The 12,216-nt window shown below is 42.2% G+C and overlaps 1 protein-coding gene and 1 long non-coding RNA gene across 5 annotated transcripts in view; one reads left to right on the forward strand and one right to left on the reverse strand.

The window, feature by feature from the left end:
• DOCK4 (dedicator of cytokinesis 4) overlaps positions 1–12,216 on the forward strand; it is a 386,260-nt gene that overhangs the window by 164,628 nt on the left and 209,416 nt on the right. The gene's annotated exons all lie outside the window — the stretch shown is intronic.
• Positions 2,373–12,216, reverse strand: part of LOC142829563 (uncharacterized) — a 67,721-nt gene continuing 57,877 nt past the window's right edge. Inside the window, exons 2-3 of the long non-coding RNA XR_012904071.1 lie at positions 3,639–3,757; positions 2,373–2,512 (exon numbers count right to left, since the gene is read on the reverse strand). This is a non-coding gene — a long non-coding RNA (uncharacterized LOC142829563). The remainder of the gene's footprint in view (positions 2,513–3,638; positions 3,758–12,216) is intronic.

The following is a 12,216-nucleotide window of genomic DNA, read 5'->3' on the forward strand; positions in this document are numbered from 1 at the left end:
TTGAAAAAGCTGTTTACATGGATTGTGTATCTAGTCTGGGAAAGGAGCAGAAATAAGTCTGTAACTAAAATATTTGTAACAGAAGTACATGTTGCTAACATGTAAGCTAGCATCTAAGTGCTACGTATTGTGTTTAATCTAGTGTTATTGAAGATGGTGAAAATTTTGAAGAATATATTAATTTATTAATAAATAGCAAAAACATTGGTATGGAAGAGAAGGATTGGCATCCTCCACCATGTAAAAGAACCAATGCCATATCCCTGAGGTAACACTGAAGAAATTGTAGACTTTCAGTTTTTTAAAAGAACATTTCCTGGTGGAAAAAAGATCACTCAGCTGGGGTGAATTCTCATTATATAGATGCAGTTTAGTCTGAATGTTTGAAGCTGGTATTTCTCACCAACATAAGTTTGCAAATGTTTCAGTAATGGTTTTGTACCTCAAATATCTCAGGGTAAATGTGTAAATAAGATTGTTTGTACAGTGTGCAATAATTAAGAAATGCAGGTACTTCTTATTACCCATCACTTGGCCAGTATTTCTTGTCACTTAAACACTCCTTTTTCAATATAAAGGATTAAAAAACAATCTCCTTTTCCTTTCTTCTTTATCTGCCCCCACATGTCTGGACTAATTCCTTGTGGAACATATCTTGGGATTTTCCTGCAGCTGGAGAGCTGAATATTATTTGATTATGACTGTGTCATAGCATGCAGTACCATTGGGATAGCAGACAGCTCAGTATTGTCTGTAATTTTCTCTGTGTGACAATGCAAGGAGTTTTCATTTTATATGTCATTTAGCATGTATTGCACTAAAATTCCACACATTCAGCAAATATACTTAGTACTGTGGTCTCCAGCGTTTTTAAGCACGAGATCACTTTTTGAATGTAAGTGCAATCCAAGATCTACCTCAAATATCAACACCCTTGCCCTGCCTCCTTCCCACTCCTTCTCCAAGGCCCACTCCTGCTCACTCCATCCTGCCTCTCTTGCCCATCCTCACTCATTTTCATCAGGTTGTGGCAGAGGGTTGTAGTGCATGCTCTTGTCTTGGATTAAAGGATCTGGAGCGTGAGAGGGGCTCTGAACTGTTCTTGGGGCAGGCGGTTGGAACGTAGGAAGGGTTCTAGGTGCAGGCTCTGTGATGGCATTTGGATGCGGGGTGCGCTGGGCTAGGACAAGGGCTTGGGTGGAGGAGGAGGTTCATGACTGGGGTAGGAGTTTGGGATGTGGGTGTATTGCCAAGAGGCAGTGGTTCTTCCCTTAAGGGATTCAGAGGCAATAAGCACCCAAATCGGGTGAAGGCTTAAAAACTTTACTAAGCAAATGTTAAGGTAAAATACAGTGCTTAATATTAGAATAAAGTACAATGCTTGTTAAGCAAATCTTAGAATAGAATAAAATAAAATACTTATTAAGCCTAAACAAATCTTAGAAGTAAATCTTAGGATAGGATACAATGCTTATTAAGCCTAATCCTATCTTCAAGTAAAATGCAAAGCTTACTAAGAAAGTACAATGCTTATTAAGCCTAAGCAAACCTCAGAATAAAATGCAATGCGTACGTCCCTTCTGCTGTTGGGAACCCCCTGAAGAAGGACAGCAGATGGACTCCCATGGCCAGCACGTAGCACTTCCTGTGGCTTCGGTCTAGGCCACGATTCCAATTTTAGGAATATTTCCAGCCTTTATATACTGTTGGATCTACAGTAATCACACCTGTTGTTTTGAGAATCTAACAAGATCGTTGATACATTGCATATTTTCCCATATCCAATAATTAGCTTGTTGATGCTTTGCATAGTTTCCTAGGCCAAATAATTAGCATTATCAGGTGGGAAACATTCAGCATAAATAGCTATGTGATCTTCCCAAGCGCTCCTGCACTCCCATACCAGGTGGCTGGCCTTGGGACCTATCCCAGAACTTGCTGAAAGTCAACAGTGCATTCCTACATTATACTATCTTGAGCAAACAGCTAATTCTTTGAGAATAACAGAAGAATAATAAGAAGCAAAAAGCACAAATGGCTGCCTACAGCATCCAGGCCTGACAGGAGACGCAGGCATAAAAGGAATGATTGTGATACACCATCTAATTTCCTCGACCTCACAATGATCTTCCACATTTCACTACAGTGGGCTCCAGCTGGGCACTACTAGTGGTGTCTGGTTGGTGGTCTAGTGGGGCTAAGGTAGGCTCACTCCTGCCCTAGCCCTGGGCCACTCCCTAAAGCAGCCAGCAAATTCCATCCCAAGTCCTGTTGTGCCCCCTCTCTGCTCTGTGGAGAGAGGATACAGAGTGGGAGGGGGCACCTTGACATCAGCATCCATCCTCTCCCTCCCGTGCCCTATTAAAAAAGCAGGAGGCTCCCAGCAGTAGGGGAAGCTCCAAGGCTAAGGGCAGGAGATGGGCAGCCGTGGGGGAAAGAGGCAGCTGAAGTGCAGGCTCTTGACAGCCTCCTGGCCAAACCAGTCAGAATCACCTGTCAGAGGCTCCAAGATCTAAATAAAAATAAGGAGAGAGGAATTGTTGTTGTGGTGTTCTGAGATTTAAACTCTTTAATCATGGATTATGTTTTACTGTATTATCATAGCTTCACTAATTGCAAAATCAGATAAGCGTAATCCTTTACAGAAAGTGAAGAAAAAAAATATCTTTAGAAGTTTGCTTGTGAAGGGCACAGATGACATTTGGAAGCTTTAAAATGTAAAGCAAGCTAGTTTTGTTTTAGGATTTTCTTGAAGGGTTTTTTGGTGGACACATGACTCATTGCATAATAAATGCTGGCTAAGAAAACCTGACATGTGCATCACATGATCACTTGCAACTCTGTTCCCAGGCTTGCAACTCTGTTCACAGTAGGGATGTTAAATATCAATCGACTTACTGGTTAGTCGACTATTCTATAGTCCCCAGGGCAACCCCTGTCCGGGTGGGAGGGCTCTGAACTCCCGGACCTGGTACGAGCCGGAACTAAGCTGGGCTGCCTGCCAATCTGGCTTCTAATATACTTTACATGCAGAGATGCAGCAGGGGTAGGTCTAGGACCCAATGCAAGCCAGGACTGAGCTGGGCTGCTGGCCAGCCTGCTAAAAAATTTACTGGCAAGAGGTGAGGGGGAAATGCGTGTAATCTATAGCATTAACCTATAAGCTTTTGCTTATCGGTTAATTGGTTAACCGACTATACTATTACATCCCTAGTTCCCAGGCCAGCTGTCCTCACACCTCTCTTAGGTTTCATGAGTGCATCCCTAGTAAGGTTTCAGCTGAATGCCATCACATTTCTTTCTGTGAGGAATCCTAGAACAGGTCCTAGCGTGACATTCCTTGTAATGATGTTAGCAGGTCTGACTTATCTTCAGTGCCTGCTATTCTGATCCCTCCAGGGGCAATGATGGTGGTATCCAATAACCAAACAGCCTTCTTAAACTAAATTATCAGAACAAGAGCCATTGGTTGAACCTCTCTAGTTTGGCATTCTCTGGTCTGGCAGTATCCGTGGTTCAGCATGATTTTAGTTAGCCAGATGTTCACTTATCATGGCTGTGGCTAAGTTTCCCATAAAGTTTGTTCATAGCCACAAGTACTGGCTCTCAGTGTTCTGTGCTGTTAAGTTCTAACTTACCCCTAAATGTCTTCTAAGAGCCCAGGAAGCAGTGGAAGTGTTGGTAATGCTGCTGACTTCCCATGGTTCAGCACATTCTGTGTTTTGGCACCAGTGAGGTCCTGGACTAGAGGCTCAACCTGTAGGGAAAGCAGATTTTAAGAAAAGAAAACAATCTTTACACATGCTTTCCTCTTTCTAAGGCTTACCATTCTCTGGATTGGCAGATAGCCCAACTACTTGAGGCTCCTTCCGCATAGACACTGTGTCTGTCTGTTCCCAGGCAGCTCCTGACAGCACCAACACCCTTCTCTTCTGAGAAGGGCTTTTATACTATTTTGTGTCCTTGATCTCTTTGTTCCCAGCATGGCAAAACAGCTGCATCACTTTAGATGGGGTCTGATAGTATGTCAGTTGCCCCCCAAATTTTGTTGGGATGTTGCTTGCCCATAACTCTTATGCTGGAGTTCTTCTTGTTTTTTTCACATTTAGTTAGCACAATAGATGTGTAGTAAACATTCTGCTATCCCAATATAAGTTCTACAGTCTCCTCATAACTAGGTAATAGTATCCTTAGATTATGAAATAGCAGCTCCCAGATCATCACAGCTTTATTCAGGGAGAAGCTTGGAATATGATTTTTTTTTTTTAAAAAAAAGACAGACTGTGGTCATAGAAACATTCAGAGAAAATGAGAAGGGTGGGACAGAACAAATGAATAATACAGCTGTCTCAGTTTATAGGTTCACATTAGTAACTATTAATTTCTGAATTAATAAGATCTTTCTTTCCCCTTCTGTGATGCTCTAGTTTAAAACCCCCTTCGTCATTACAGATGCAAACATTTCCCTGTATTACCTAAAAGATTAGTTTCAATCTGGACTAATAGTAGTTATGTGGGTTTTATCTACATTAGAAAATTGAGTTGCGCAAGCTAACACACTTTGATCAGCACATTCTCCACTTGGCATCTGGTTTAAACATGCCTGTCATCATCTACCTTGGATACTAACTGTTATTTGCAACATGTACTTAAAACATAAACTCGTCACACATACCCAATGTACACCAAACCAAAGTCTTTAGTTGCAGGCATAATCAGAAAAGTAAGTAAAAATTATGCTTAGTCATGCAGTGGCCCATTCCTGGGTGTGTCTGGATGCCTACATACTTAATTTTTTGTTGATTGCTTTCTAACTCCTGGTTGCACTGCAGAGACAAATGAACTAAGTGATAGTTAGCTGGATTCTGTTTTGCCTTTCGCAGTAGAAAAAGAACTGCTAACTGAGTGCCAATTACAGAATCTGTATTACTGGTGAGTGAGCCAGAAAGCACACAGCTGAATTTTCTGAACCTCGGCTGGGCTTGCAGCTTTTAGAAATAAAAATATTGTTTTACTTGTAAACTGAGCAAATTTGATGTGTAAGTCATGGGAAGCAAATAATGATAGAACTCCATGATGTATTTTCATTCACAGTTGTGAATACAGCCATGCTTTAAATATCTCCTTGCCACACATGGAAAAATTTGAAAACCCTGCTATTTAGAAATGACTATTATTGTGTTTTTGGTATTTTTCATGCTTTGTTTTGAAGTACTTATGGCACTAGCCTGAAAAGCAGGATCTGTGTTGCTTAGAAGTTAATCAGATCCTGCTGTTTATTTCTTATTTCAAATTCATATCCTTTGTGATATTGCCTTGGTCATGACTCTGAAGTCACAAAATGGGATTTTAACTTGAAATAAAACAGCAGGATGTGATGAATTGTTAAGAAATAAAGCTATTGGGTTTTTCGGGGGGGAGGTGGGAAGGAAAGAAAAAAAGACAACAGAACTGTTTCTAAATGCATTTTCAAAAATATACATGAGGCATCAGCTTCAAGTTGAAGAGAATGTTATAATTTCATACAGGTGCACCTTACAGCACAGTGCCACTTTAAAATGTTTTCATGCCAACAGGTTGCAAATAAGCATAGCAATAAGCCTAGCATAAGCATAGCCACAGGGGAGGGGCCAGGTCATCTCCTCTGTGCTTGGAAGCCCTTCATCTGTTGGAATTTTGCATAGCCCACTGTATTCACCTGGATGCGTCGTACTTTTTAGGATTCCAGAATCATTTGGTGGATTGTCTCAGCTGCTACTTCTCCACTCAAAAATGGTCGCTCTGGCTGATGTCTTCCACACCATTTTCCAGAAGTGGAGATTTCCTCGGCTAGACCTCTTTGCCACTTGGGCCACTGGAAGTGACCACACTTTTGCTCATTCCGGAGTCTCAACCCGGGATCCTTAGTGGATGCATTTTTGATCCCATGGCACACTGGCCTGCTGTTTTCCTTTCCCCTATTCCCATTGATTTATAAGGTGCTACTCAAGCTCTGTAGGGACAGGATGAAGATTATATTGATCGTTCTGGCCTGGGCCCATCCGCACTGATACATCACCCTTTTTGGATATGTAGGTACAACCACCCATTCCACTTCCTTTGCTCCCGGACCTCATCACACAGGACTAAGGGCATCTTCACCTCTCAGACCTTCTCTCCGTTCACCTCATGTTGGTGTCTGCAGCACAACCTGTCCCCCTTGACTACCTCTATTCCCCAGGTGTTGGAATATCTGGTGTACCTGAAAGAACAAGGCATAGCAACTTCCTTGCTGAAAGTGCACTTGGCAGACATCTGTCTTTGCAAGGCCCCTGGTTGGGCACTTCTTTGGGGGTATAGACAGACTTCACCCTTCAGCTCAGCACCCTGTTCCTACTTGGGATCTCAACCTGTTTCTTTTGGAACTCGTGGGTCCACCCTTTGACTTCCTGGGCACATGCTTCCTATTCTACTTGTCATGGAAGTTGGCTTTTCTGGTTGCTATCACGTCCACTCAGTGAATGTCGGATCTTCACCCTAACATTGGAATCCTTTACACGGTCTTCCATGAGGACAAAGTCCAGCTTTGCCCTCCTCTGGCTTTTCTTCCAAAGATGGTCTCCAGCTTTCACAAGAGGCAAGACATTTTCCTCCCTGTGTTCTACCCTAAATCCCACCAGAGCTTACAGGAACAATGCCTGCACTCCCTTGATGTGAGGTGAGCACTCACCTTCTACATGGACTGGACCAAGCCCTTTTGCAAGTCCTCACAGCTGTTCGTGACAGTGGCAGGTCAAGTAAAGGGATTGCCAGACTCTTTGCAGTTCATTTCCTCCTGTCTTTCTTTTTGCTTCAGCTAAACATTGAGAATGGATAGGATCAGCTTGTATTTGTGTTGGGTGGGGAGGAAGAGCTATATGATGGAAGCAGTCACAGGAGGTTTGCATGGTATTTGACCACGGAAGGATAATTCAGCCTTTTTTGCCTCTTCATCAACCCTGATGTATGGATTTAGAGCTAGATCCAGTAAGTGAAATTCACCTGCATCCTTTAACTCCATTTACATTTTGCACTGGGAGGTGCAGAATGGGATCTGTCTACAAGCTACCTGCTGCCACTTTGTGCCAAGCTATACAGATCTCTGCACTAATCCTGTATAGGCCAGCACGGAAGGCCACTTGGGTGCCTCAGGATAAGGCTATGGATGTACATTTATGCAGGCCACAGTGCTATGTGCAGTAAGTGTGAAGAGGTTCACATCACTATTCCAACCTTTAAGATGCAGTAGAAAATGTGTGGCAATTCCCAACTTTTGTCCTGGCTGAGGATGGACTCTACTTCTTCAACTACCTCTCACTCTTTCAGCATAGCATGGACATTTCTACTTTATGAAAACTGAATTTTAGCCAGAATAAATTTACACTTTATGTTCAGTAACTTTACCTCATCCATAATTATTTTTCCTGCCACAATTAAGGGTTATAGTTTACCTTAATCTTAGCATTAAAAAAAAAAGTCTATAGATGAGTAGATTATGGTCTTTGATTTTAAATGGCTTTTAAAATTGCGGTACAGTCATACATTGCTGTAATATATAATGACTGTCACGGAGGTCACAGTCATTGATGTGCCTGTAACTGTTAAAGATGAACAACACACATACAGTAATGAAACTGCATGTGAAAGTTTTTCAGAATCAGGGTCACAAAGTGCTGTCAAGTGCATAAAGTTAGAGCCTCCAAAGGGCAGTGGGGGAGGGGGGGAGTGAGATGGGTCAAGAACGTGTTACAGCTGAGATCACTGATTCTCAGCTAGCAAACCCTGGCTCAAGTTGAAGCTACAAAGAGACAGTTTTAACTTTCATTTGTGAATACATATGAGCAACCCATGGAAGAAGAAAAAATGGTTACTCACCTTTGTAACTGTTGTCCTCCGAGATGTGTTGCTCATATCTATTCGTTCTCCACCCTCCTTTCCCCACTGTTGTAATAGCCAGCATGAATGAACTGAGGTACATCCGGGGAAGCAGGGTCATATGTAGTACGCCACATCAGTGCCACTCCAGAGGGCTCCACAGCTGCTCTGATGGGTAGCAGCTAGGGTAAAACTGCACCTTATACCAGTGGAGAACTGGCCATAGAGCAGGCTTGCTCCACCATATCCAGTCCTCTCTCATTCCCTCCCATGTCCCCTAACCACTCTTTCCCTAATGCGTGATTTTTGGCATGGGAGACCACAGGAGTGTATTATGCCAATGGAGAATCTCCACACATTTGGAGAATCCTTCAGTTATAAGCCCTTGACAAACATGATGGACTTGAAAATCCAGCGTAAAGACAGTGATGTGTGTGTCTTTCCTCTTATACTCTTAATATTATTGGTAAAATCGGTGAGAATTTTTGCCCAGAATTTCCTCCCCTTTTTTGTTCCCTCTTTCACACAATAAGATGCCATGCCATTGTTAAGTGACTTGAAAATCCCTTCCATCTCTAATTGATGCTAATTGTTTTCTGAGCACTTTCATGTACAATCAATCAAAATTATATCAATTTATCCTCTCACCCAAATAAAAATGATACTTATTGTGAGAGTCATGCATATGCACACATCTTTAATAAGAATATATTTTACTGTTATGGGTAATTTATTTTTAAAAAGTTACATGCTCTTGCAATATACAGAACTAAACAAAATGCTACCATTCAACTTTGTACTTGTCAGCAGTTATAGTATAAGCAGAAATAATTTATATAGCATGAAAGTGTACATATGTGGCAGGAATGCTTGGCACAGCTGCCTACTCCAAAAGTTATTGACTGTATTCTATTTTCTATAGTAAATGTGTGTGTGTGCTATAGAGTTGAACCATCAGTTATTACTGGTTGAGCAGTAGGGTCTTGGCTTTCAAAAGTTTTTCATTTGTTAGGAATACATTTTTTTGCAAAACACTCATTTGCGGTCTGATTTTGCACACCCCGGTACAGTATTGTGTAATTGTCTATGGCATGTTGAGGTGTCTGTAAGAAATGCCTATTAAATACTAACAATTTTGAGTTACAGCTCAGAAGGGTTTCAACTCAGAGGAGTGTCCCAAATATTTCCTGCCTGTTTGAGATTCCAGCAACCCCATGTACACTTGCTTTCCTGCCTGGACTCTGTCAGATTCTTCAGTAACTTCATTGAAGCTTGTACATATGTTACCTTAGAGTAAAACTATAACCACTATTGCATATTATATTAAGTTCTGAAGGACATATTTTGGATGTACGTTAGTGACTAATGAATATCCTACTGTTGTCAGTGTAATTTGAAATAACTGCTTGATGGAGGATACTTGCTACTTGCGGTAACAATTCAAGGAGTTATCCTTTCAGTGCTTTGTTTTGATAAAGAGTAAAATGAGGATATTGTTATTTCTGCGATTGAATGTATAGTTGATTTGTATGAGAACTCAGTAAACAGTTTGGTTTCTCATGAGATCTGAACCAGGTTAACAATATTGATAGTCATGTAGTGGGTATACAAATGCTTGAAGCTCTCCATCAGTGAGTAGAAAGCTGAAGAAATGTATACATTTTTAAAAGAAAAAACAGTGTAATTTCTTTGTAAAGAAAAACAAGAAGGTGCCATGTAAGGGGGTATTTTTTAGTTCTGTGTATTGCATGGGTAAGTGCTTTACATTTTTTAATTAAGATCTGTAAATTCACACTCAAGTCCAAAGTGCACAAATGAATTCTTCCCGATCCCAGTGCATAACAGTAGATGTCTGGTCATATTCTGTAATGCCTATGATCAGTCATGTACCTGTGAGCCTTTTAAAGTTTTACTTTTAAGGGTCATAAATGCTGCTTGTGTTAAGTGGCCTCTGCCCAATTGTGGCAACTGAGTTTATCTTTTCACACCAGTGGTGAATTGTTTGCTTTTTAGCTAAAAAGAAAAGGGTCATGTCAGGAAAAACAAAAAAACCAAACCACGCTGTTTTTAAATCAGTATTTGAAATGATTACATTTTAAATAAACTATAGAAAATGCCATTTAAATTTAACCATGCATACATAGAACAGTATTTAGGAAGAAACTACAAAATAGGGAACTTCAACAAATGTTGCAAGGAGGTGAGTTAAATTTCATCTGCTTCACTGGAATTGCATTGACATTTTCTGAATTATTTCCTTTAAATAGATGCTTATTAACTTAGGGGCAAACTCTGCCAACCTTATTGCTGTTGAACAGTACCATGTACAGTAAACTTCCGATAATCCAGCACCTTTAGGACCCAGGGGGTGCCGGATTATCAGATATGCCGGACTATCAGAAGGGGGGGCTATGAGGGGTCTGGGATGGGGTGGGGGGATGCTACCCCAAACCCCCTCATAGCCCTCCCTTCTGATAGTCCGGCTCTGCCCCAGGAGTCCCCGATTCAGCCGCTGCTGGTCAGTTTCAGCAGCGGCTGAATCGGGGACGCCTGCAGCAGAGCAGCTGGAGTGCTGCAGGGTTGGTCCGGTAGCGCCGACCCTTGGCGCCGCAAGACCAACCTGTCAGCACCCCAGCTGCTCTTGGGGATACCTGGGACAGAGCAGCAGGGGTGCTGACGGGTTGGTCCCGCAGTGCCGCTCCTCGGCACTACTGGACTAACCCAGCAGCACCCCAGCTGCTCTGCCCCAGGTGTCCCCAAGTCAGCCGCTGCAGAAACTGATCAGCGGCTGACTCCAGAAAACCAGAGGCAGAGCTGCTCTGCCCCTGGCTTCCTGGAGTCAGCCCTGGTCAGTTTCAGCAGCGGCTGAATCGGGACGCCTGGGACAGAGCAGCTGGGGCGCTGCTGGGTTGGTCTGGTAGCGCCAAACCTTGGCATTGTGGGGACCAACCCAGCAGCACCCCAGCTGCTCTGTCTCAGGTGTCCCCAAGTCAGCTGCTGCTGAAACTGACCAGCAGCTGATTCCAGGAAGCTGGGGCAGAGCAACTCTGTCTCGGGCTTCCTGGAGTCAGCCGCTGGTCAATTTCAGCAGCGGCTGAATCCGGGACAGCTGGGGTGCTGCTGGGTTCATCCCGCAGCCCCGAGGGGCAGCGCTGCTGGACCTACCCGGCAGCACTCCAGCTGTTCTGCTCCCTGCTTCCCGGATTCAGCGCTGGTCAGTTTTAGCAGCGGCTGAATCGGGGAAGCTGGGGGCAGAGCAGCTCCAATGGTCCGGCTGCCCGGAGCACTTCTGGGTTCCTGATGGTGCCGGACCATCAGGAGTGCCGGACCGTCAGATGCCGGACCATCGGAGTTTTACTGTACCTATCAAATTGATTTAAATGGATCTAGTCTCAGAGAAAGATACTACTTATCCTGGGTACTGGTGGCAGAATTTGCCCCATTAGTATCAACTAAAAGTTGTATTCACTAGAAAAAAAAAATACCTTAAGAGCTCAATAAGAGGTTTTTTTTTCATAACTAGGAAATCTACTAGAGAAATCTCGTATTCTACCAAAATCAACAGTATGTCCAAAAACTATTTACAATATCAAATGTACTTTCTCATCATAAGGTTACAAATTGATTCCAGATGCTTTTATAACTATAATAAGATTCAAGTAACTTTTCAATAAAGAATAGAACTATAATATTAGTAGATACTTTCTCAAAGTGAAGAGCTATATACATCCTGACAGCCATCTGAAATTCAATTAAGCATTGCTGTTGCTGTCATGATGTCTAAATGTTGGTCAGCACAGTTATTGGCATTCTTAGGAGGGGATAACAAAATAAAGTAGACATAAGGATATGCACTGCTCCTAATGCTATGCATTGAACATTAAATTTATGACTTCAGGTGGAGAATAAAAATCCAGAGTCTCCAATAATTTATAATATTAAATTATCTGCTTGCTGTGAAATTCAGTAGGAGAACAACAGAAGCAGATAAAATTGAACAAGACAAATTATGTTTTATATACATATGTCTTGGGTGATAAACAATGGAAGAAAAGTTAGCTTGGTATTTCACCATTTACACAAAACATGTATCTGCCTCTTTTGTTTGCATAATACAATGGACTTTATTTCTACTCTGTTGATTGGTTCAGAATGCCAGAGAGTGTCATTTTGAGTAGAGTGGGATGAAAGATGAATTCCATCTGGGTGCCCACTAAAACAGAGATGGTATCCTTTTTTCCTGAATTTTTCCTTTTTTTTCTTCATGCCATGAATGCTACAGATATAAAGACTGCCTGTCAGGGCTGGAAGATCATCAATTCT

This window comes from Pelodiscus sinensis, chromosome 1, assembly GCF_049634645.1.
Source record: "Pelodiscus sinensis isolate JC-2024 chromosome 1, ASM4963464v1, whole genome shotgun sequence".
NCBI classification, from domain to species: domain Eukaryota; kingdom Metazoa; phylum Chordata; order Testudines; family Trionychidae; genus Pelodiscus; species Pelodiscus sinensis.